The 23,212-nt window shown below is 40.9% G+C and overlaps 1 long non-coding RNA gene across 1 annotated transcript; it reads right to left on the bottom strand.

Moving 5' to 3' along the window:
* Positions 1 to 2,589: 2,589 nt before the first annotated feature.
* Positions 2,590 to 23,169, bottom strand: LOC121137053. The gene is made up of 3 exons (XR_005874257.1): positions 23,027 to 23,169; positions 5,604 to 5,749; positions 2,590 to 4,217 (listed from the first exon to the last, which is right to left on the bottom strand). It is a non-coding gene; the product is annotated as an uncharacterized LOC121137053 (long non-coding RNA).
* Positions 23,170 to 23,212: the final 43 nt, after the last annotated feature.

The following is a 23,212-nucleotide window of genomic DNA, read 5'->3' as shown; positions in this document are numbered from 1 at the left end:
TCCAGGGTGGTCTTAACTTTCTACAGAATTAACATCTGGGGGAAAACCCAACAGAAGCCTGAGACAGGAATATGCAAAGAACTATGAGCTTAGGAGTCAAAGTCAAGGGAACTCTGAGACACAGAACGACAGCTTTGTTGGAGGCAAAGCAACCAGAACCAGGCAAAAGAAAACCACAGCAGTCTTGACATGAGGTCGAGTGAGTGTCTGTTGAGTGGAAAAGGAAACACTGGGCCTTCTTGGTGGAGGGAAAGTATGCACAAAAACAAAGTGGTGTTTGGGTATTGGCTTGTTGAGGGATAAGCAAGCAATGTTGTATATGCAAAGAATACCAGATAAGGAAAAAAATAAGGACCTAGAGTCTGGAGCAATGGCTCTCAACATTCCTAATGCTGTGACCTTAGACTTTAATCCAGTTCCTCATGTTGTAGTGACCCCCAACCATAATTATTTTTTGCTACTTCATAACTGCAGTTTTGCTACTGTCATTAATCATGGTGTAAATTTCCAATATGCAAGATACCCGATATGTGACCCCTTGTGAAAGAGTGATTCAGTGCAAGGGCTTTTGACCCACAGGTTGAGAACCACTACCTTAGAGTCGTATTTCTCTCCCTTTAACTATGTCATTCTGGATGCAGGTGTCAGGGTGGTGACTCTAGACAGGCTGGGATCTTACTGTAAAGACTGCAGTAACAGGAACTCAAGTGCCTTCCTGAGTCACTTCTCACTTTCTTTTTGAGAAAGCTCTCACTGAACCCCAAACCCACTTAGACTGGTCTGCTAGCTAGCTCCCAGGATCCTAGAGTCTCCACCCACTAGGGTGTTACAGGCTTTGCACAACTGTAGATCCTAACTCCAAGAGCTCAAGCCTGCACAGTAACTACCTTCCCCAGTGAGCCCTCTCTGAAACCCAGACATTTACATAACAGCAAGCAACAGACAGCGTGAAGTGTGTGTGTGTGTGTGTGTGAGAGAGAGAGAGAGAGAGAGAGAGAGAGAGAGACAGAGAGAGACAGAGACAGAGAGAGAGAGATAGAGAGAGAGACAGAGAGACAGAGAGAGAGAGAGAGAGAGAGGTGGTCATTTATTTCTTGGTATTACTGTTGAATGATTTCACATGTATGCTGACTTTTCTGTATCTATTGTGTATGCTTCCAAGAGAGCAGCAGAGGAAGTTGGAAACCTGTGCCAAGCCAGAGCAGCGGCAGAGACCTGAACACACTTTTCATGAACAGAGTGGAAAACTGTGCTGATCTGGGATGTAAATGCTGTAGGCAGCCTGGGCTCCGGGACACAGCATTTATTTCTCAGTGCTATTCTCTGAGTGATCAGTGGAGGAAGGTCCCCTGCATCTTGCCTTCCTCTTCTTACCCACCCCAGTCCCCAAAGGGACACGCCCCCTCCCCCTGCAGAGCTCACCCCACAGGGGCAGCTTTTGTGAATGTGCCTGAGAGATGGCAGCTTGGCCCACAGAGCATCCACATGGCTCCTGATGATAACACCTCAAGCAGGAAAAAAAAAAGACAAACGGTTTTCCGCTGATGGCAATGTGTACAAGCCGGCTGAGCTGCTTGGCACAGCCCCTGCAGCTGTGTATTCGTGATGTTATACGTAAGCCAGAAAAAGGAAGGTGGGGCGGAGGGGGGGCGTTCAACGATGTAATCAATACAGGCTGAAATTCGGTTGACCCACTCAAGTATTTCTCTCTCGCTGCCTATCTGCTCCAAGAGAAGGGGGGGTGGCTTCTTGCCCTCTAGATGTAAGCCTCCCCTCAAAAAAAAATTTAAACCCCCACTGTGCATAAAAACAGGAACAGATTCAGCCTCGTGCGGTGTCACTTGGCTGCAGTTCCCATGTGCTCCCAGGATGATTTCTGCGGCAAACCTTCCCAGTGTGTGGAAGGGAACCAGACTTGTGGCTCCCACTTTAGAGCCGGGTGATGGGGCATGAGGGCACTGGGGTGGGGAGTGGAACTACTTCACAGAGTTGAATTTAAATGAAAACAGCGAGTCATGGTGCTGATGTAGTGAGAGAAACGTGTCTGCCACCACAGAGCGGGGCCTCTCATCTTCTAGTCTTCTACACTACCAAGGGCTTAACTCTAAACCAAGCAGACCTGCAGGCCCTCTCCTTCCCTCCTTGAACATTGTGACTAAAGCTAGGGTCTGATTATGTTGTCTTCTTTTCTCCCTTCTTCAGACACCACGAGATGAATAACCAAAACTGAGCCTGGAGTTGGTTAAAAAGAATTAAGGCAACCTGGCAACATTTCAATACTTAGTCTTAAAATTTGGGCTGAGGATGAATTAAATGAAGATGGTTCTAAGGACTGGAGAAACCGCTCAGTGGGTGAAATTGCTTGCCATGCAAGCAGGAAGACCTGAGTTTCTATTCCACAAAAAGGGGCAGGGGCAGGTGCGGTCATTGCTTCTAGCCCCAGCTCTGTAAGGGGGATGGCTGGGGCTTGCTGGCCTCTGAATGCTCACGCACAGGTGGTTTAGTCGAACCTGCTCATACGGTACATACAAGCTGACCCAACAGCCAGGCATCCTTCTCCTCTACTGAACCATTTTATCATCTCTTTATTTTGAAGCGTTTCAGCAAACATTCAATAGTCAGGACCAGAAAGGAGCTGGAAGGTGATATAACAGAGCCGCCATCTTTAGGAAAAGTAGACTATTGGAAGTATGGAACTTGAAAGGCCCCAGAGGGTGAGTGGCAGTATGGAGACATGATTCAGCACCTAGCACTTACTATAATAGTATCCACACACCCTTCCAGGCCCCTCTACACCGCTGATTGGGAATACCTTTGTAAGCATGCTTGCCTTCATTGCCCCAGAACAAGAAATCGCTAGCTCCATCCTTCACAAAGAAAGTGGCTCAGATATACATGTGTAGTAAGCAGCTTTCTGCATCTTGAACACTATGGAGTCATTCATTCAGAATGGATTCTTGTAGGTGGAGTTTTTGTCCCACCTGGTCCCACAGCCATTTAGCCCCAAATAAACACACAGAGATTTATATTAATTATAAACTGTTTGACTTATGGCTTAGGCTTCTTATTTGGCTACCTCTCTCGTAATGATTAATCCATAACTATTAATCTATGTATTTTTGCATGACCTTATCTTACCGGAGAGTGCCCAGTGTATTATATCCCCATGGCTATGTAGCATCTCTCTATCAGCTCACTCTCCTTGTACTCTCCCCAGAATTCTCCTCATCTGGTATCCCTGCCCATACCTCATGCCTAGCTACTGGGCAATCAGTGTCTCGTTAAACCAATAAGAGAAGCATACATACAAAAGGACATGCCCTTCAGATTCTGGAATGAATTATCCAATTTTGGTGAAATGATTTCCCTTGTTCTTCTAGGGCTCTGATTAGGACACTTATTAATTACCCAATGGTATGGTTTTATCACGGATGTTTTCCCTGACTCAAATATTTCCCTAAAACCATCCAAGCTCTTCTTCTCATAATATCATCTCAAAGCTTATTTAAAAAAAATAGGTCATTGATTACAGATAGACTGCTAGAGATCAGATCACCCAGCACATTAGCAACCTACTAGGTTAGCAATATTTAGCAGAAAGGAAGGGGCAGAGACCTGGTAGGAAACAGGTATCCCCAAAGCCTCTGGTTCCACCAAGTTTCACTTAGGAAGTAATTGTAAAGCAAACCCTCATCTTGTTCCAATTGAGGAGCTAAGTAAGCAAAATTTACATGTAATAAAAGAGAAAAGGGGGTCACCCAGCAGGGGCCCTTTCTCTACCCTGAATCCCAGTCAGGGTGTGTGATTTTCTCACTCTGTGCACACCAGAAGTGTTTGATGTGACACAGAACTCTTCTCTTTAGGTTCCAGGAGTTTTGGCATGTCTTGGTAGAAATGTTAAGGAAAAAATAGCAAGTTGCAGAGATTCGCCAGTCTTCTGGAACCCTTGCTGAATTTGCAATCTCTAACTAGGCAAGAAGAAACACCATAGCAAATGCAGGCTGTGAATTTTTGGTTGATGAGTTGGGGTTCATTTGCTTAGCAGAATTGTTAGTGAAGATCAGAACTCTCTCCAAAATAATCTCTAATGGGAACAAAATGAGAGAAGAACCACTATGTCCATCCATTCTTTCCAACCTTGTCTTGGATGATGTTAGCAGCATTCAAAGGGAGACAAGTCTCCTTCAAAAGCGACTATGCTTGATGAAGATAAGAAACTAAGACGAAAAAGAAAACAAAATCCAATTACTGTCAACAACTAACTAATTAGGTAGGCATTTACTCAGTGAAAATTCTTATCTACTAATGCTAAACAACCATTTACAATACACTGGAGAACAAACCTAGGAGAGTGACTGTATAGAATAAATATAAAATAATAAATGCCTGACATGTAAGTCTGAGTAGGCTGGATCCGAAATTTTCTGCAACTTAACCTAAAGATCCCAAGTCCATCCCCCATGAGGCCAATCTCCTCCATTCACAGCTACCCTCCCTATCTGATCTTCAGATCATTACAGAGGAGCAAGAGAGGGCTGTAGGGCAATGCTATTAAAAGCCAGGCCCAGACTGTGTTGAGCTGCCTCTACTTCCTCTCACCAAGCAAGCAGCAAGCACCTATTAGCTTCTAGAGACACATAAAGACAGGAATACACAGGGATGTCTGAGGAGAACTAACAGTTGATATGTGATTATGGAAACTGAAACATCAGACGTCATAAAACTTGGGCTTTCTCAGAGGGGATAAATAAAAGGCACAATTAGCTTCTAGAATTCTCCCTATCCTAGCAACAGTGGGTGAGGGAGAGCATCCTGCTTCCTAGTCCACTCATTCTCTGAATGACAGGGCTACTGAGCAGCATGCCAGCACACATATGCCTTCTGCCTGGTTATTCCCACTGAGTCACTCTTTTCTCATGATTTAGATTGAGGTCTCCCTCAGGACCCTGAATATTTCTCTCCAGTTACCCACCATCTCAACAGATTGCTTGCAGATTTTTGCATATAGCACACATTGGTCAGCCTGAACTAGATGCCACTCCACCTTGGGAATGCAGAGCAGAGGACTCGGTTTCCCCTCTTACACATCAACAGAGTCATTTCTGCCTTCTGTTTGCACTGTCTCCCCAGCCAAGGATGCCCCTTTTCACTCTCTTTGTTCTCAAGTCCTACAGCAAGTCTCTGAATGTTCATGCCTGTTTACTCATGGTGGGCCAATTCATTTATTACCACGATTTTTCCAAAATATTTCCATTTCTTCCTTTATCAGGAAGATGTAAACTACTTGAAAGCATTGGAACTGACCAGGACTCCTCTCTCAGTCCTACATTGCCTTCACTGGTATTTTTGTGAGGAATCAGCTCTCCTGAGTCTCCAAGGAACTCGAAGCCTCTTCCCTTACATGACTCTGGGGAGTCAGATGTGCCCATTATTTTTCCCTTAAATGGGGAAGCCCCAGAATATCCCAAGGTCAATGGTGGAATGAAACCAGAAGCAATCAGTTAAAGAGGGGAGGGTGATGTTTAAAGTGGTCACACCTGAGCTTTGAAACTTGTTAGAACTGGATTCAGACAATGGCTTTACTTTGTGAATTGGGTACTCACCAGTAGCTCCTCCTCAGACAGTGCTTTCTTGTCAGGATGTAACAAAGGGCATTGACTTTCCAATGGCTATTTGAGCCTCAGAGGAAGATCACCATCTAATCTCTGGTAGCTTTCAGATGACATGGTCCAAGTGAAGAGTAGCCACACTGTGTAACCAAAAAGTACTGAATTATTGGCATACAACCAATATTCACCAGTACAATAAATGTAATCGTTCACTGAGCCCACGAACATTGTTGGAACATCTGGAGAAAACTAGCAGATTAATGATTCGAAAACATCAATCTATACATAGACCGCCTATTAAAACTGCACTTTCTGATCCACTGGGTCGGGAGTGGGACTGGCTTTCTAACACATTCCCAGAATTTGCTCGAGGGTCCAAGCTCTGAGAGGCAGAACAGCAGAGTACACAGTCATTGACTTTTCCCGACATCCCTGCCCTGTGATCCACTTACTTGCTAGTGACCCTCAGAGATAATGCTTTAATTGACACTGAAAATTTCTCTTCAGGAAGACTGAGATGGACCAAATAACAGACATGGGAAGGTTGACATGCCTCACATTGATACTTCCTGAGTGATGGCACTGTTGTCCTCTCTACAACTGTGACATATTTAAAAGCAACTGTATCACCTCAACAATATCACATGTTCATCATCTTTCAAATTACTTGTCACACATCTAGTAGATTCTCAGCAAATATTTATCAAACACAAATGAAGTCCTCCTTGGCATGCACTGAAATGCCTAATGCACACAGCAGGCACTCAATAAAAGCTTGTTGAGTGAATTAATAAAGCTGGAAAGAAAGTAATGACTACAGTGCTGGGTGGAGGAGAATGTTATTTCTCATCAAATTCATCTGAGCAAGATCACCTCTTAGAGCTTGATGGGCAGTGGGGGAAATAGCACTGATGTTAGACAAAGTCCTTGGAAATGAGTAGGCCTCAGCTGACAATCCAAATTGGTTTGGGTACCATCTGGTGCTATGATTGAAGCATTTTTCATGCTCACTAATAAAGAACTCAGGCTGACTTTGGGGAGGACTGGGTCAAACCAGTGACTTCTGAGATCTAAGCATGGAACTAGCTTGCAGTGATTTACAGAGGGCTGGGGACTTGGGCTGCCATTTCACTTGCCCATCTCCAGGGACTTGGCCTGTGAGAAAACAAAGCTGAGCTCCAGGGAATAGCTCCAGAGCCTCAGCCTTGGGTGAAGCCCACCAGGGAGTACCTGACTGTGAGGCTGGAGCCAGTGAAAGGCTCCCTTCTCTATATTTGGCTCATCAAAAAGAAGCTCCGTGGCTTGAGTCCACCAGCTTCCTGCAATCTCCAACAGCAGAACAGCTCTGGGTCCTGCCGACAGGCAAGGGAACAAACGAGGGGCAAAGCTGCCAAAGCTAAGAACAAAAGATGGCTTGCATTGCTGGAGTTGCACGGGATGTAGCCTAGGAGCTCTGCTTTCATTAAAAAAAGAAAGAAAAGAGCATTTGGAGTCTGGGATACAGAGGACAGAAGAGAATTATTATTCTCTATGAAGAAAGCCAGGGGTGCTGGAGGGCAGATCCCAAGCAGAAGTATGTTTAAAGATACAACAGCTCTCGAGTAACAAGACATTGGAAGTTTATTTGGCTTCCTTCCATCTCCATGCTCCCTTGTTTAAAGATGTTCCGCAGATACCTGCAGAGGTCATCAGGGCTTGTCTGAGCCCTCTTGTTTCCTTATGTTTTAAGTTCTCTTTTTGCTCTTTGTCTGAAATGAGCTAAGGCAGTGGAATGGCTGGAGACAAAGAGATGGATACAGATAAAAGCTAAAGTCATCCCTTAAAGTTTAATGAGCAGCCCAAGCTAAAGTTCAATGACTAGCCTTAACCAGCACAAGGTTAATAACCCCCAAATCCTAAATCTAAAGATGGTCCAAAATCTGAAATTTTTTGAAAATTATCTGATAAGTTAGAAAGCTTGGGGTTTCAAATTTTGAGTTTTGGGAAACTCAACCAGTAAAATCCATACAAAAATGCCAAAATTTTGATCCATGAGATGGTTAAGCCTGTAAAGGCAGTCGGCATCAAGCCTGCCACTCAGTTCTGTCCCCCAGCCCTCACACAATGGAAGGAGAGAACCGACTCCCAAAAGTTGTTCTCTGCCCTTCACACGGACACCATCCTCTGTGGCATAACAATACTTGCACACATAATACAAAAATAAGTTGAAATGCAATTTTTAATCACCCAATTTGAAAACCTCTGGAATCTAATAACCACTGACATTTTAAAGATGAGGAAACTATAAAACTAGAGGGTCAAGTAACTATCACAGATATTTTAAAAAAATAATAAACCGTAAGCCCAGGATTGGAAACCAATCATTCTGACTTTAGAACCTGTCTTAAGTGATGTGTTGCCTCTGTGAAAGAACAGCACACCTTAGACACCTCCTTCTGCTTCGTGCATGGAATCCAGTTCTGGGGCACATTGCTGCATGGTTTCAGGGACACCCTTACCCAACAGCATTGATATATCATACAAAGTTCTGTGATGCCAGAAGGAGACACAAGCTTAACCCCTGCCTCTATGCCCCTACAACCACCCCAGATCATCTCCCATCCAGTCCACACTGCCCTCTCCCCTGCCTGGTTCCAGCATATATTTTCTATACTTCATTTACTTCAATTGGTTTTACTGTTAAAAATCTATATGATTATTCTCACATTTTACTGACACCCAAAAATTCCTCAAAAAATAGAGAACATGGAAATATCTCTTGTATCTGTATTTCTCTCCAAAACACAGGAGAGATAAACAAATGAACAAACAAAACTACCATTTTTCTCTATTTTCCTTCTAGTATCTTGACCTTGAGTAAAAAGTGACATCATGTCGGTGGCCTGTTCTGCTGCTGAGGCTATGATGATGTTCATGATCCATTCTGTGTGATGTCTGTGGTCTGTGCTGCCACTAGAGGCCATGTGGATGTCCATGGTCTGTGCTCCCACAGGAGATCACATTGATGTCTGTGGTTTGTATTACCACTGAAGGCCATGTGGATGACCATGGTCTGTACTGCCACCTAAAGCCATGGTGATGGTGTCCATGGCCTGTTCTGCCACCAGGGGCTATGATGGTGCCCATGGTCCATGCTGCAGCCAAGCGTCTCATTGATGTCTGAGGTATGTACCCCTGAAGGAGGCTATGATGGAGCCCCATAACAACAATTCTACCTAGACTGTGGTAACACCACTAAGCTAACAAACACCACACAAAGATCAGCTTTGAACTACAAACTGTTCAGGACAATTTTGGCTGTCTGAGATGGTTCAGCCTCACAGACTACTTTAGCCAGGACCTGAGACAAGCCCTATACTTTCCCATTACACAGAGACTGGACAACAAATGATATAGCTAGTTCTCCCAGGACTTGACAAATATCGCAATTTTCTCAGGTTCCCCTAAAAATGCTGTTGTCTGGAGACAACAACAAGTAATTTTAAGAACACAACACCCACATTTCCAAGAGGTAGGGTAAGTGATTTTTGGTTGTTTAGTGGGTTGTGGATGGTTTGTCATCATTTAGGGGATTGTTTATAAGTTGTTATTGGTAATGATCGAGAAAAAGCTGAAAAAAGGAAATTAGATTTGGGAATCTCATTCTGAAAAGAAAAAGGGGAAATATAGAAATGATAGGTCAAAAGGGAAGATTATTGAATCTACCTTTAAATCAAAAAAGCAGCTACTTGTCTTAAATATATTTGTGTGGTTGATTGCATAGCATCTGGTGTCTTGGAATCTTGTGACTATGAATATGCTTCCGAAGGGCTCCTGAGGACTGATTATGTTGAAAAAATTTAAAAACCCACCTTTCAACTTTTGCTGGACTCTGACAACAGGAAAAAGAATTACAAGAGAACAAGGTGACATTAGGCAAGCAAGTTAATGGAAGACAACACCAGTGTCAGCCGTGGCTAACTACGGTATAAAGTGCCTCTCCATTTGGGTTGAACAATGACAGTTCTTCAAACTATAGTAATTTGATTTCTATATCTAAAGTAATTTCTTTTTCTAGATCTTGCCCTCTGTTCTCTATTGAAGTCTTGTAATGGCCAGCAGGAAAGTTATTATCAATGCATTACATTCTCTTACTTACCCCTCAATTTATTAGCTTAGTTATCCTCCTCACACAATGGCCAACTGCATTTCAATCTTCTTCCTCTTTTCCCTGTCTCCTCCTTTTTTTGTCCTATAACTACCTAGCCTGTATGAAGAAGGTGAGTTTGAACTAGAGAACTCCCTTCTGCATGGACACTTTAAGTAAGAAGTAATCTTCAGAATATCTATTCACTCACCTATATCCTTACAAAGACTATTAAACATCCTATCATCTCATTGAAGATTTCATTTTCCTTTTCTCATCCCATCTTTGGTCAGGTGGATCACTGATATCAAAGTCAAAAGAGAACTCAGAATCCTTTAGTTCAATTTCCCATTTGATGGAAGGACATTGAGACTTAGCAAGCTCTAAGGGGCCCCTGGGCCAGCACAGGTCATACCTGTAAGTCACACTCCAGGACTTCTCATCTTACCAAGATGCTCCTTAAGAAGTGATGTCTTCATTTTCTGTTTTCACCCCAGGGCCAGTATTCTCATCAGCACTGTTAATATACTTGGAAGCTAGCCTGGTGTGCCATGGAGTAATAGCTTTGCTCAGCAGCAGCTTCCTTTGAGTCATTCTCCCTTTAAAAAGAGGAATGTCTACTTGGCTCTCCTCCAAGGATTCTTGGAGAAGACCTTCTACTTGGAGTACTCAGAAGATAGGGTCCAATCCATGCATTATGCTTGCTAGCATGTAGAATTAAGGGTGACTTGCTAATAAACACCAATGATGGTTTTGAATTGTCTCCTGTATAGGTCTTTGAGAATAGATGAGGTGATGCCAGCCTTTGCCTCCTTGAAGTAGGTTAGATGTTAACTGGCTCGGGAAAATGGAAGGAATTGAAGTGACATTGGTACATTCAAATCCCAAAAAAAAAAATAGATAAATGTTTTCTCTCATATGTAAATGTTAGCTTTCATTCTTTAGCTGTGTGTCTATTGCCTGTTAAAGACTGTCTTCAGAGTATAGCCATGCAGCCCCCTCTACAGTTTCTTCAGTTTACAGCCTTTGCTTGTTTCCATTATTATTCCAGAAGCTTGCTACTTTACTCTCCTCAGGACTCAGGTTAGGAGACCAGAAAAGCTAGTCTTCCATGTGATTAACTCAGTACCCAGATTGGGAACTTGGCTACATCAGCTCAATTCTTTTGTCATATAAGGTAACCTTTGTGGGAGTGACTGTCCACCTTATTTACAGATTGCACTCATACATAGGGAATATGTTATACAGAGCATGAATACCACAGGACAGGATTCTTTGGGCCCTCCTTCAAATTCTGCCTATCACAATACATATGTATCTTAGCTTCCCTTCAGATTCATAAGATTTTCCATGTCGTGGATCAGAACTGAATTAATGAAACAACTGATTGAAACGAATTTTCTCTGCTTTAAGTGCCTCTAGTTTATATCAGTTTATATTGAGACACTCTGGCACAAACTGTAATTAAGCATAGATCTCCATAAAGAAAAGATAGTTTGTAACAATGATTTGTCAATACAGCTGACACTTTTAGGAAGTGAAATTATATAAAGCCAGTATAATGACTAATTCTGTCTCCAAGATAGCCTATTCACCAAGTATTTATGGGTTAACAACCCTTGTGTGAACTGAACCACCTCTGAGAATTTTATGGACTACAAAGCTAGACATCATCTTTTTACTCAAGAAGCTCATGACATAGTGTTGGAGAAAGCTATAAAACACACAAAAGATTATTATACAAGACAGGATAGTCTTCAGCTAACCTGAATGATGCAGAAATACAGTGCAGAAACTTGGGAGCTAGAGATGAAGATTGGCTGAAATAAGAACAGTAGTCGGGTCGGTTCTGAAAGTGTGACAGTGTGCTCGATCTTCAGTGAGTCAGAGGAGATTAAACTTCATCCATTAGAAAAGAGGTCTAAAAGGCTTTGATCTGTGACAGGGAACCTGAATGTGAAGAGTAGCTGCCAGATAGATGGAGATTATGATGGAGATCATCTAGAAAGCTGAGATGATGAAGGCTTGGAGCACATGCCAGTATTAGGAATAGAATGAAGACTCACTAAGACCCACATAGAAACTGATCCAGGGTTTGACCTAATGAGGAGAAAGAAACAGAGTTGAAATCTATATGTTTTTCAGCAAAGTTGGAATCTATAGTTTTTAATTTATGGGGCTGTGGTAGAGATTGATAGCTGCACTTCAAAATTCAGTACCATTTCCTTTCTGGAGAAACTGCTGGAAGATATTTCTCTGCTTTAATAGAAATTGCATGTAGTGCCCAGCTTCCAACCTGTGTGCCATGACTGTATGTGGATAGGATCACATAATGAAAACAAAACAATGGCAATAGTAAAAGTTTTATGCATGCATGGTAACCATAAATTAGTTGAAATTCAAGCGCATTGTGACTCCAAGGTCTTTCTTAGAGCACTCATCCGTGTTACATCCTGAGATTGAAGACTTGGGTCCAAATACACATGTGCAGTTTGCACAGGTATGCCATCACATAACAGCAACATAAGCTTCCTGAAATACATTGGCTCAGATATGAGACAATTACATGTTAAGAATTGTAGTGTTTTGTTTTAACTGTACATATAAAGTTTTCTGCTTTCTGAGAAAGAGTGACTTAATTATAGAAAACAAAGATTTTTTTAATATTCCCTACTGTCATTCCTCAGCATATAAAGAACAAATTACTATAGCTTTGGTTTGCATCATGTTAGAAAGTTTTATTTTAAAATATTTCTGTTTGGGTGGCTGACTTGAATTTCACAAAAGTCATTAAATGGATTTTGGTTAAGAAGCAGGACAGAAATCCAACAATTTCTGAAATGTCTTTAAATTTCTGCCATTGTGTAATATTTAATTATTTGAAGCAGCTCTAATAATTATAAAACTCAAAATTTGATCAACCCTGAAAAATGTGGAGGACACACTGCATCTTGCAATAACAACTCTTCTGCCAAGATTTAATATCTTGTGTAAAACTAGCTAAGCATAGTCATCTCATTAATATAGTATTAGTTACTTTTCTGTCACTCGGCTAAAACATCACAACCAAGGCAACATAAAAGAAAGAACTTAATTGGGCTTACAGTTTCAGGGGGTTAGAGTTTATGGTGGCAGAGAAAAGACATGGCTGCAAGAGAAACTAAGAGCTCGCATCTTGATCTACAAACAGAAGACAGAGAAAGCACCCTGGAAATGTTATGAGTCTTTTGAAACCTTAAAGCCTGCCCCAAGTGACACACCTCCTCCAACAAGGACAAACCTCCTTAACCTTTCCAAACTGTTCCACTAACTGTTGACCAAGTGTCTAGTTACTGTTTCATTGTTGTGAAGAGACCCCATGACCTTTCTGTAGCAACCGTGTGTGCTTTGCTCATAGTTTTAAGGAAGTAGCTCGATAACGCTTCTGGTTTAGTTCAGGGTTTAGGAAACAGACCTGTGATTTTGTTGCTGCTGTTGGTAGTTACGTTGGGGTAGTACTTATCTGAGGGGGAGATAAGAAGATACAAAAACAAAATTATCTTTAAACTCAATGTCAATAGCACAGACTTTTTTAAAGAATAAATTTGGGAGAGGAAAAAAGAATGCAGTCATTTTTATGTATAAATAATAGGAGATTTTGTTCATAGTTCAGAAAATATCAGTCAAAGACATCCAGGGTCTAGAGGGGGAGCAGGCATTAGAGGCTCCTGGGCAGTGAGGAGGGAGCGGGGCCTCCACATTAGCAGTGCATGTTGAGCTTGCTTGACCCTCCAGCTACTGTCCAGTCAGAACTTGCTCCAGGAGTTTAGCATCGTATTACACCTAGGTGATATTTCCTTATTTTTTTAATCATTGTAACAAAGTATCTAGCAAAAGCAATTGAAGGGGGAAAGGTTATTTGGGCTTGCTTTGATGATCCAGTCTACCATGGCAAAGAAAGCATGGTGAAGAGAACTTGAACCAAATGGCACCTGCTGTCAGCAAGCAGGGAGGGGAATTCTGGCACTCAGCACACTTCCTCTACCTCATTCAGGTTGAGCCCCAGGCTACATAATGGTGGTTCTCATGTTAGGCTAGTGTCTTCCCACCGTGCTTAAAACTCTGAAAATAATCTCACAGGCATGACTGAGATTTGCTTCCTAGGTGATCCTAAACTCTGTCATATTGATAACCAAACTTAACCACCAAGACCCGAGGAAATGACTTAGTGGGAAAGAGTGCTTGCTTCTGAAAACATGAGGACTTGGGTTCGAATACCCAGTCCTCACATAAAAACTAGGCATGGATGCATATACTTGTAACCTCACATTGAGAGGCAGAGGCAAATCTTGAGAGTTTGGTGGCCAACCAGTCTAGCTGAAATAGCAAGCTTCCGGTTCATCAAGAGACTCTGTAACAAGGCAATACAAGGTCGGTGATAAAGGAAAACACCCCATGTCCCATTCTGGCCACCACACGTGCATGCAGAGGTAGTACACTCATACTCTCAATTGTGCACAACACATACACAGCACGTGCACACACGAAAGTAAAATGAACCATCACATGCCGGCAGTCACACAACCTGCCAAAAGGAGTGGTTTATTCAAAGTCACATGTACAGGATACCAAAATAAGGAACCATCGCAATCAGTCCAGTCAAAAGAATTACCCAAGAAAGAAAATAAATCAAATAAGTGATTGATGGATGTTTACAAAACTATAGAATTATTTGGCATATTCTCCTTTGATAATCCTTGTATTGTGAGGGCATAGAACTTTGACATATAGGAAAACCCTGCCTGTTCTCTTTATCATACAAATCATCACCTTTCCCTTCTCCCCCGTTTTATATGGTGTAACCTTCCCCCAACTTTCAGTTAGATGAAATATCAATAGTGGAAATGACTCAATGATCTTTTTTAATTTCCTAAGCACTTTCAACCTCTATAGACCCTACTTTAATGCAAATGAAACTTGAGTAGATTGTACATTACCTACTGAAAAATAGTTTCAATTAGAAATTTAATTACACTGTCCTGAAGAAATGGAAACGACAGTTTCTTTGAATTTTATACATTATGGAAACCTCCAAAGTGCTATAAATCTGCTAATTGATTTCTGTACTTGCTATGTTTGATTAGGTATATTTTATTGTCTTCTTGGTTTTAATTAACCCTGGGCTTGTCAAAATGCTTCCAACGACAAAGGATATATGATGAAGTGTGATAAACTCTATTAACACAGGCTGACTTTTGTCAGTAATTGCTCTCATGCACAAGAGTTATTAGAAATTAGCCCACAGGAAAAAAAAGAGAAGCTGTACTTTTGGTAACAATATTTACAACCACCATAAATCAGAGAATCAGCCCCTATGTGCAGATGATAAGCAAGTGTGAGTGACCGTAGGACCCTGTAGAAGATCAGTCACTCACTAGGTGTCATAAAAATATTAACTGACAAAATAGAAAGAATTATGAAGTCTGGATGATAAGAGCAAAAATTATGATATCCCTGACTATTCGCATTAAGGAAATAGACCCAAAAGTGAACATTAGTAAGAAAGCCAAATTGTTATCATTGAGGCTGACCCCCAAGGGATCCTCAATAGGTGCTCATGCAGTCCATACAAGACCAAGCACTTCAACCAATCCATCAGTTTCCCAGATGATGAGGGTAGCTTTTCATACTAAAATCATTCTGACCATTAATGTCCTATCAAGATGCCAATATAGATTTCTGTTGAAAAAAATGAAAAGAAACATTTTTTTCTTCTATCTACTGCCCTAAATAGAAAAGAGGGAAAATCCTTTATCATTTGTCTGTCATTGCAGTTAACTTGTGTTCTCCTTATAGCCCAGGACCAGCAATGTTTTATGGACTTTTAATCTTGAAAATCCCAACAGAAGCGTGCCCCCAGATAAAAATCACCATGAGAAACTGCTCTTCTGAAACAGCATGCCAAAATCCCAAACATCTAAATGTGTGACATAATTTATCACAATAGGATGACTTTGCCTAGTCAGTTTAGAGAAATACCTTTGATACCTGGGCCTTGAAAGTAGTCTCTGGGTTGAAAATCCACATTATTAGGTATCATGAGGTTGGTGGTAATCTGGATGGTCATAAGTGTCACTAGTTTAAAAGATAAGCCAGGAAATTGCAGAAACTTCTTTGTGATATGGATATGGAAAAGTAAACTTTCTGGGTGCCTGAGGAGAAGGTAACTAGGGAAAGTAATACTAGAAATTTAAGAAGAAATAGTCCCCATACTCAAGAAGCTGAAATTGTAGGACCTTGTCTTGAGGCCAACTTATGCTATATAGTAAGTTGCAAGCCAACCTGGGCTACATAGCAAGACTAACTCTACAAAAAGTGATAACAAGAAAAATATACTCAGGCAGGCAGATGATTTGAATTCCTGAATGAAAAGAGGGGGTTTGGTAAGTTCCTGTCCATTTGATTCACATCATTGTGGGTTCTGCATGCCAAATTCAGAGTGGCTGTACCCCACAAATCCCCCCAAATGAGATTTGTCTTTCTGAGGAGTGAATACACAATAAAAAGAGAACAGACACCAACAGCACCTGGGAAACTGCCATAGCACATGGTATCACAGTTTAAAGAGCACCGGTCTTTGAAGCTGAAGTGGATGATAGGTGTTCTATTGTCCTATCGGGATAGACATTACTCTCCCATTCCCATTACCAATACTGCCTCCATACTTGGAAGCACCATTCCATTACCAGCACTGACTCCATTCATAGAAATTCATGCCTATCACTAACATACATAGAAGGTCCTCTCCATCACTGGCATACATGGATGCCCATCTTTATCACTGACCTACATGAATCTGACATACAGACATCTCCATCTTTTCCTATTTGTATTTCGTTTATTTTCTTGTCTTATTGTTCTAAATAAAACTTCAAGCACTATAATGAAAAGGAGTGGAGAGAGTTGGTACTCTGGTCTTATTCCTGATTTTAGGAAAAATGTGTTAAGGATTCACTCCATATAATGATGCTGGCTATCTGGAGATGAAAACAATAGTATGCAGAATTAATCAAACTAAAATTTGGTTCTTTGAAAAAAAGCAAATAAGATTGACAAACCTCTAGTATAAAAAAAGATACCCAAATGATGTACATCAACAGAAGTATCCAGAAAAAAAGTGTAGGAAATGTGTGAGACCAAGGAAAAACACAAGGTCACATATTATATACTTGTCGTCTTGATATTTATACTTCCTTCCTTCAACATTTATTATTGTACAAGGTCTTAGATAGGAATCTTTTTGTCTTCTCAAAATAGGTAAGTAGACCCCAGTATCAACATTACCTATTCCATATCAGATTTTTTTATTTTGTTTTGTTTTTACGTGTGTGTGTGTGTGTGTGTGTGTGTGCCTAAAGAGGCTAGAAGAGGACACTGGGTCACTTGGAGCAAGAGCTACAAGCAGTTGTGAGATGCTCGATGCTGGGAACCAAATTCCTGCGCTTGGAAAGAGCTGCTAGCACTCCCAACTGCTGAGCCATCTCTCCTTATTCATTTGAAATACCAGGGTTATCATACAGTAAATCTAAATATTTTATGAAATTATTTATTCTCTGCCACTCACCTGTTTGCTTATTTATGAGCTGGCAAAAAATTTATTTTTGAGAAAATATTTTCTACGGGATCTTATAATGAAACACAAAGGATAGATTATTGGTTATCGATATCATTAAACGCACTTCAGTTTCTTGAAGCCAGATGGTCTTCTCCACCAGAGAATTCCTGTGTAGATGCCTGTAAGAAAGCAGATTCCTTTACTGTTAGCATGCCCACCACCTGCCTTGTTTTTGAAACTGTTATTAAAAGCAAGGAGCAGTTGATCTTCACAGAAAGCTCCAGTCTTCCGTGTTCACTGACCTAGTTTGGAGCCCAGCAAGTTGTTGCTCAGCTTCAAAAAAAAAAAACTTGTGACTCAAGAGGGTTTTAAAATACTGGTGCCAGGTGCTACCTCCTACAAAGGCACAGCTCAGCGTTTCCAGGCTATTCCAGCCCTTCCCCAGGCTGAAGGTAGCAGTTCTGTCAGTCTGTCCCCACGGTACCTAGAAATCCCACCAGGAAAGGGAAAAGTCTTGTTAATGTAATTTCAATTTGCTTTAGAGTGCATATACACACATTTTAGTAAGCACCCGTGAGAACTCGGCTGTTAACCTAGTAACTATTTCATCATGCAAATATATTTGGACATCATTTTTTCCTGTTTCCAAGGAGATAGAGGTGTGTCCCACACAGATAAAATGCATGTATATAAGAAAGACTCCCATTTATAAATACACTTTGAACCATTTCTGGTTTGACGAAGGATTCCGAGTCTCTTCCAAAGGAGGACAGGTGAAATTTGGTATTCAGAAAATTTTAAAAGTTTAAAAGTGAATCAAGCTAGAGAAGATTTGCTTTTCGTCAGGACTGGAAACCAAACCTGGTGCCTTGAGCTCAGTGGGCAAGTACTCTACCACTGAGCCACACACCCATCCCAGAGCAGAGAACACTACACCTCTTTCATTGTTGGCACTGGAAATATATCCCTAGTTCATTCTGTCTGATCATTTCATGTCCCCTTCACACACCTTTGGGTATATATCTCCAAGGAAGAGGTGGATTAGCCACCAACAGTTTTTAGTGGGAGTGGGAAAGGAATTGGCAGTGTACTTCTGGCCAAATTCTAGTTACACAGGGTATGATTGTACAGGGTTCTACTCTTCTGTCTCAGGTGATCGGGAAGCTTAGTCATTTGAGAAGTAATGCTTGTTCTAAATCACTGTTATGCACAATGTTCTTGGCACCAGTTCTTCAGAATCTCAGCTGATTCAGAGAAAAATAATTTGACAAAGTAAAATGATTTAATGTTTTTACATTGGTTATTTATAATATCTAATTAGGGAAGGATGAATCCTCTTACAAGTTACAGTCAGATATTGGTGTGAACATGACAGTAAAGAATTCAGTTTATGTGTGTTTTCAGTGCTGACCCTTTGATATTAGATAAACAATTGGCATATTCCTCCCTGGCATGCTCCTCCCTGGGGAGACTATTTCCCACTGTAAGCATTACTTGGTTGTCTATAGTTCTTTGTCTATAGTTGAGGCCTCATAAGCTTTTTTCTCTGTCCACATTAGCATGTCTTTTTGTGTTGTCCCTGTTCTCTCTCTCTCTCTCTCTCTCTCTCTCTCTCTCTCTCTCTCTCTCTCTCTCTCTCTCTCTCTCTCTCTCTCACACACACACACACACATGCATGCAACAACAATTAAAGAAAAAAAATTCTGAATTTGAAAGAGAGCAAGAGAAGAGACAAGGGGGAGATGATATAATTATTATACATATTAGGTGAAAATCAAAAGACATTTGCAGTTTCATGGGACATATAGATGAACTTCTATAAAGGTAAGCTCTTTGAGTGCAGATATGTTAAACCAAAATAAAATCATATAATTAAAATAATTGAAAGCTTCCAACATGGTAATCCAAACACAAAAGCCAGACTCTAGGGCCTGAGTTTTCTATGTGTAACCATGAGCAAGATATTTAAGTCCTCCAACCCTCCAACAATATGGCACTTCCTTGAAAAATTATTGTGACAATTTTCAGGAGGTGCTTTAATGAGACTTTTAAAATTGTCATTAAGGAAACAGAAGTAATTGGTAGCACATATTGCTAATATATAGAATACACTAATGCACTTTTAAACAAAAAGAAAGAAAAAATTAATATTATACGTAAAGAGACCATTGACTCAAGAGTAAATGCCAAAAAAATCCCAACTTCACTTACATGAATAAAAAACAGAATGGGACTAATTTCTTGATCACCAACTTTATGATTTATTCATAGTTAATAATTAATTAACCATGGAAAGACAGTGGGGGGGATGAGCCATCTTAGACGACATGTAGTCTTTCTGCAAAAAGAAAATGTCAACATTTATCAAAGAGCTTCAAAATGTTGATGTGGACTTTGGCTCAGTAATTACACTTAAAGTTTTAAGAAGCTCATTAAACTGTAGTTCTCTGTTAAAAAAAACTTACAAAGAAGAAAATCTTTATAAATAACGCAGATGTTGAAAAGAAGGTAGACTTATGTTATAGCAATAGTTTGACTTATCATAAAGTTATAAAGAATGTTCATCAATAATTCTTTAAGTACTTTAGCTATGATCAAACCATTAAGGAAGAAACAGGAAACAAACTTGTGATTGACAGAATCTCTACTATGTGAAAATACATATGTATCAGTACGTAAGTTCGTATAACAAAGAATTGCTCAAAACTACTAGCTTAAAGCAACTGTTTATTAATCTCATAATTCTACAGGCAAAGCTAGGTTGGGCTTAACGGGACAAGGTTTCTCATTTGATTGCATCCAGACAGGCTTGCAAGAGACCTGGTTAAGCAAGGTTTTGGCTGTCATAACTTACCTGTTCTCCACTTGGTCTTTTATTCTGCATCAGGCAAGCCTGGGGTTGTTCATTTTTATGTTATATCAGAAGAGAGAGAAAGACATGTGGCTAAAAGGCTCAGAACTGCCACCCTATCACTTACACTATTCTGCTTTCCAAATTGATTCATGAGACCAATTTACTTCTTAGTTGCACTTCTTAACGACAGACCACCAGAATAATATTGTAAATAGTAAGAAAATTAGAGTGATGTTTATGATCAATCATCCATAGTGTACATAGAAAATAGTTTGGGAAGCACCAAAATATTTATATTGTGTTGGTAGAATCATTGGTGATTTTTAGCCTTTTTTTTACTTCACCTACATAAAGCAAGCTTTCTTTTATCATCAGGTCAAAATAGATATTTTAGACTGCATATCTGCTTTGCATACACATGGTAGTGCAGACATGCAAAAGTAAGTTGGGACCACAGAGGAAGAGACTTTGGTCCAGCCTGGGCTGGAACAGAGGAGGCTAGAACAAGTGATATTTCATCTGGGTGATGAAAGATGCATAGAGAGAACATGGCTAAGCTAGGGAAGATAAGGACAATCTAGGAGGAACAAGAATGTAGGAGGCAGTATGCTTTTTAGTAAAATTAGAGGACACAAATAATAATAAAGAAACAACCCAGAAGGAGGCTACATGAGACTGCAGAATAGGTTGAGCAGAGAAACCCCATGCAATTTTAGGAAGAATTCCAAAAGGATGCAAGGAGTGGCATCCCAGATGGAACTTTAGGTTGCTGCCTGGGAGTGAGCACAAAAATTTGAACCCAAAGCTAGGGAAACTGTTCAATCCATAAAGTCCTTGCTGTGCAAGCCTGAGGACCTGAGTTCAATGCCCAGGCCCATATAAAAAGTCATGTGTGGTGGCTTGTACATGTCATCCAAGCCTTGGGGAGGCAGAGACAGCTAGATGCCTGGGCCTCACTGGCCATCCAGCATAGTATAATCCACTATCGTTGAATCCCATTGACAGACCCTGTCTCAGATGTCTCCTGAGGAGTAATGTCTAAGGTTGAATCCTGTCTTCCACGTGTACCACACACTCAAGTGCATCCCCTCTGTGCTCATTTGCAAACTCTCTCTCTCCCTCTCTCTTTCTCTCTCTCTCTAACTCAGAGCTGGATGGTTCTGAAGGGACTCTCTTTCAGATGGTTCTAAAGTACTGTTAGGATCATGTGGACACTGGCACCAGAGGGGAGACTACTTTCAACTGAGATAAAACAAACTCACAGAAAATTAAGGCACCATAATAAAAGACTGGCAGTCTGGTTTCTCTGCTACTCCAGTATTCCCCTTGCTGTTTCAATGCCTAGAGTAGCCAGGCAAGTGTTGTGCTATGGGTGACTTTCAGAACGGGACTGGACAGCTTCTGGTGGTTAAATTTGAGGTTATAAAATAGCAATGTAGCTGTCACAGTTGCAGAGATTCTTGCCTGTGTTTTCCAGTGAGGTGCTTAATTAAACTGAATGCCTAGATATGTACATTTCTAGATTGCATTAATAAGTTGGCTGTTTCTAGCTTATCAAAGATCCACTTTGTCCTAAGACTATTATGGTATAGAACGTAGTTTGTGGATCCTAACTAAAAGAGGTAACCAATTCTGAATTGAGTTCACCGCTTCATTTGGACAAGACTATGTCAAAAAGATAAAGAAGCACCAAGTCACAGCCATCTGCCTTGTGGATGTGAAGGAAAAAGATGGAGGGTGGGAATCCAGTCTCCAGTTTAGGGGTGGGGTTACCCTCTGTATCACCAGTTTCTCGGTGTTCTGCCTTAAAAAGCTTCTGCCCCTTCATGTTTACATCGGGTAGGAAAGCAATTGACACTCAGAAAGAGCTGTATGGACCTGCACTTCCCTCCTTCCCCAACTGTCTGTGCCTTTATATAATTATAAGCAGAGAAAACTGAAATAGTATGAAAGATATGTGTGTCATCCCAAAATCAAATTCCACTGGATGTCTGTGTTTCATCTGGTAAGCATCATTTTAAGTCTTACCAGGGATTATTGAGTCCTTTCCTTCCTTCCTTCCTTCCTTCCTTCCTTCCTTTCATTGTATTTTTTATTTTGTTGTTGTTGTTGTTTGAAACAAAACCGAATGTAGCGGGCCTCAAACTTATATAGCCAAGGTTGGTTGGTTTTGAACTCTTGATCTTCCTACTTCCACTTCCCAGGTACAGGGATTGCAGGTGTGTGCCACATGGCCAGCGTATGAAGCCTGTCTTTAGAAACAGAGGAGGAGGATGACTAGGCAAAGAAGGTGAAGGGATTTTCCTGCAGCAGACAGAAAGTGTCAGAAAAAAAGACAGAAATCTGAACTCTCCTGAGCCCCAGCTGGAGTCTCATTCCTCACAAGCCCCAGCATGCTTAGGGTTGGAAAGTCACTAGATGAATGTCATTATCTTCTCAGTGGTTCCATAGAGTTGTATGTAGTATACCCAGAGAGGAATAAGATGACTTAATTTGCTAATTAACACACTTGGGCTGTCAGCAGCTACCCAGTCCAAATGTGTCAGAGCTTCTTTTAAAAATAGGAAGTAGAAAAACTGACTTTAAAAAATTATCCTGGCTCCCTTTCCCCTCTGTCAAGGACATGACTAAGAGAGAACTCCAGATATATCTGCTAGAGTGACCATAAAAATAGAATTTGGAAACTCACTTTCATTAAGGAGTCAGTAAGCTTGGAGAGGCCAAGAGAGCAATGTCTCTCTGATAGAGACAGGCGGATTTCTCTTCTTCTGTCTAGCCCTATCTAATAATCTTAGCCACCTGCTCACACATCACACATCACACATCACACACACACCTATTACCTGTTTCCGATGATGCTTCTGTGAACCAGACCAGGGTCCCTGTTACTATGTGAAGATCTTCCTGAGAACCCATCAGAAACTGTTCATTGTGTGTTAGCTTTCCTCCCTGAGTGCGTTCCAAGAGCACCCCTCAGGACATCTCTTTCTTCCAGTTCATTCCGCCAAATGTGTGCTAATTACTTCCCA

This window comes from Mesocricetus auratus, unplaced genomic scaffold (assembly GCF_017639785.1).
Source record: "Mesocricetus auratus isolate SY011 unplaced genomic scaffold, BCM_Maur_2.0 Super-Scaffold_100676, whole genome shotgun sequence".
In the NCBI taxonomy this organism is placed as follows: Eukaryota; Metazoa; Chordata; class Mammalia; order Rodentia; family Cricetidae; genus Mesocricetus; species Mesocricetus auratus.
The sequence above is the reverse complement of the archived record's forward strand: the minus strand, read 5'-3'. Positions and strand labels throughout refer to the sequence as shown.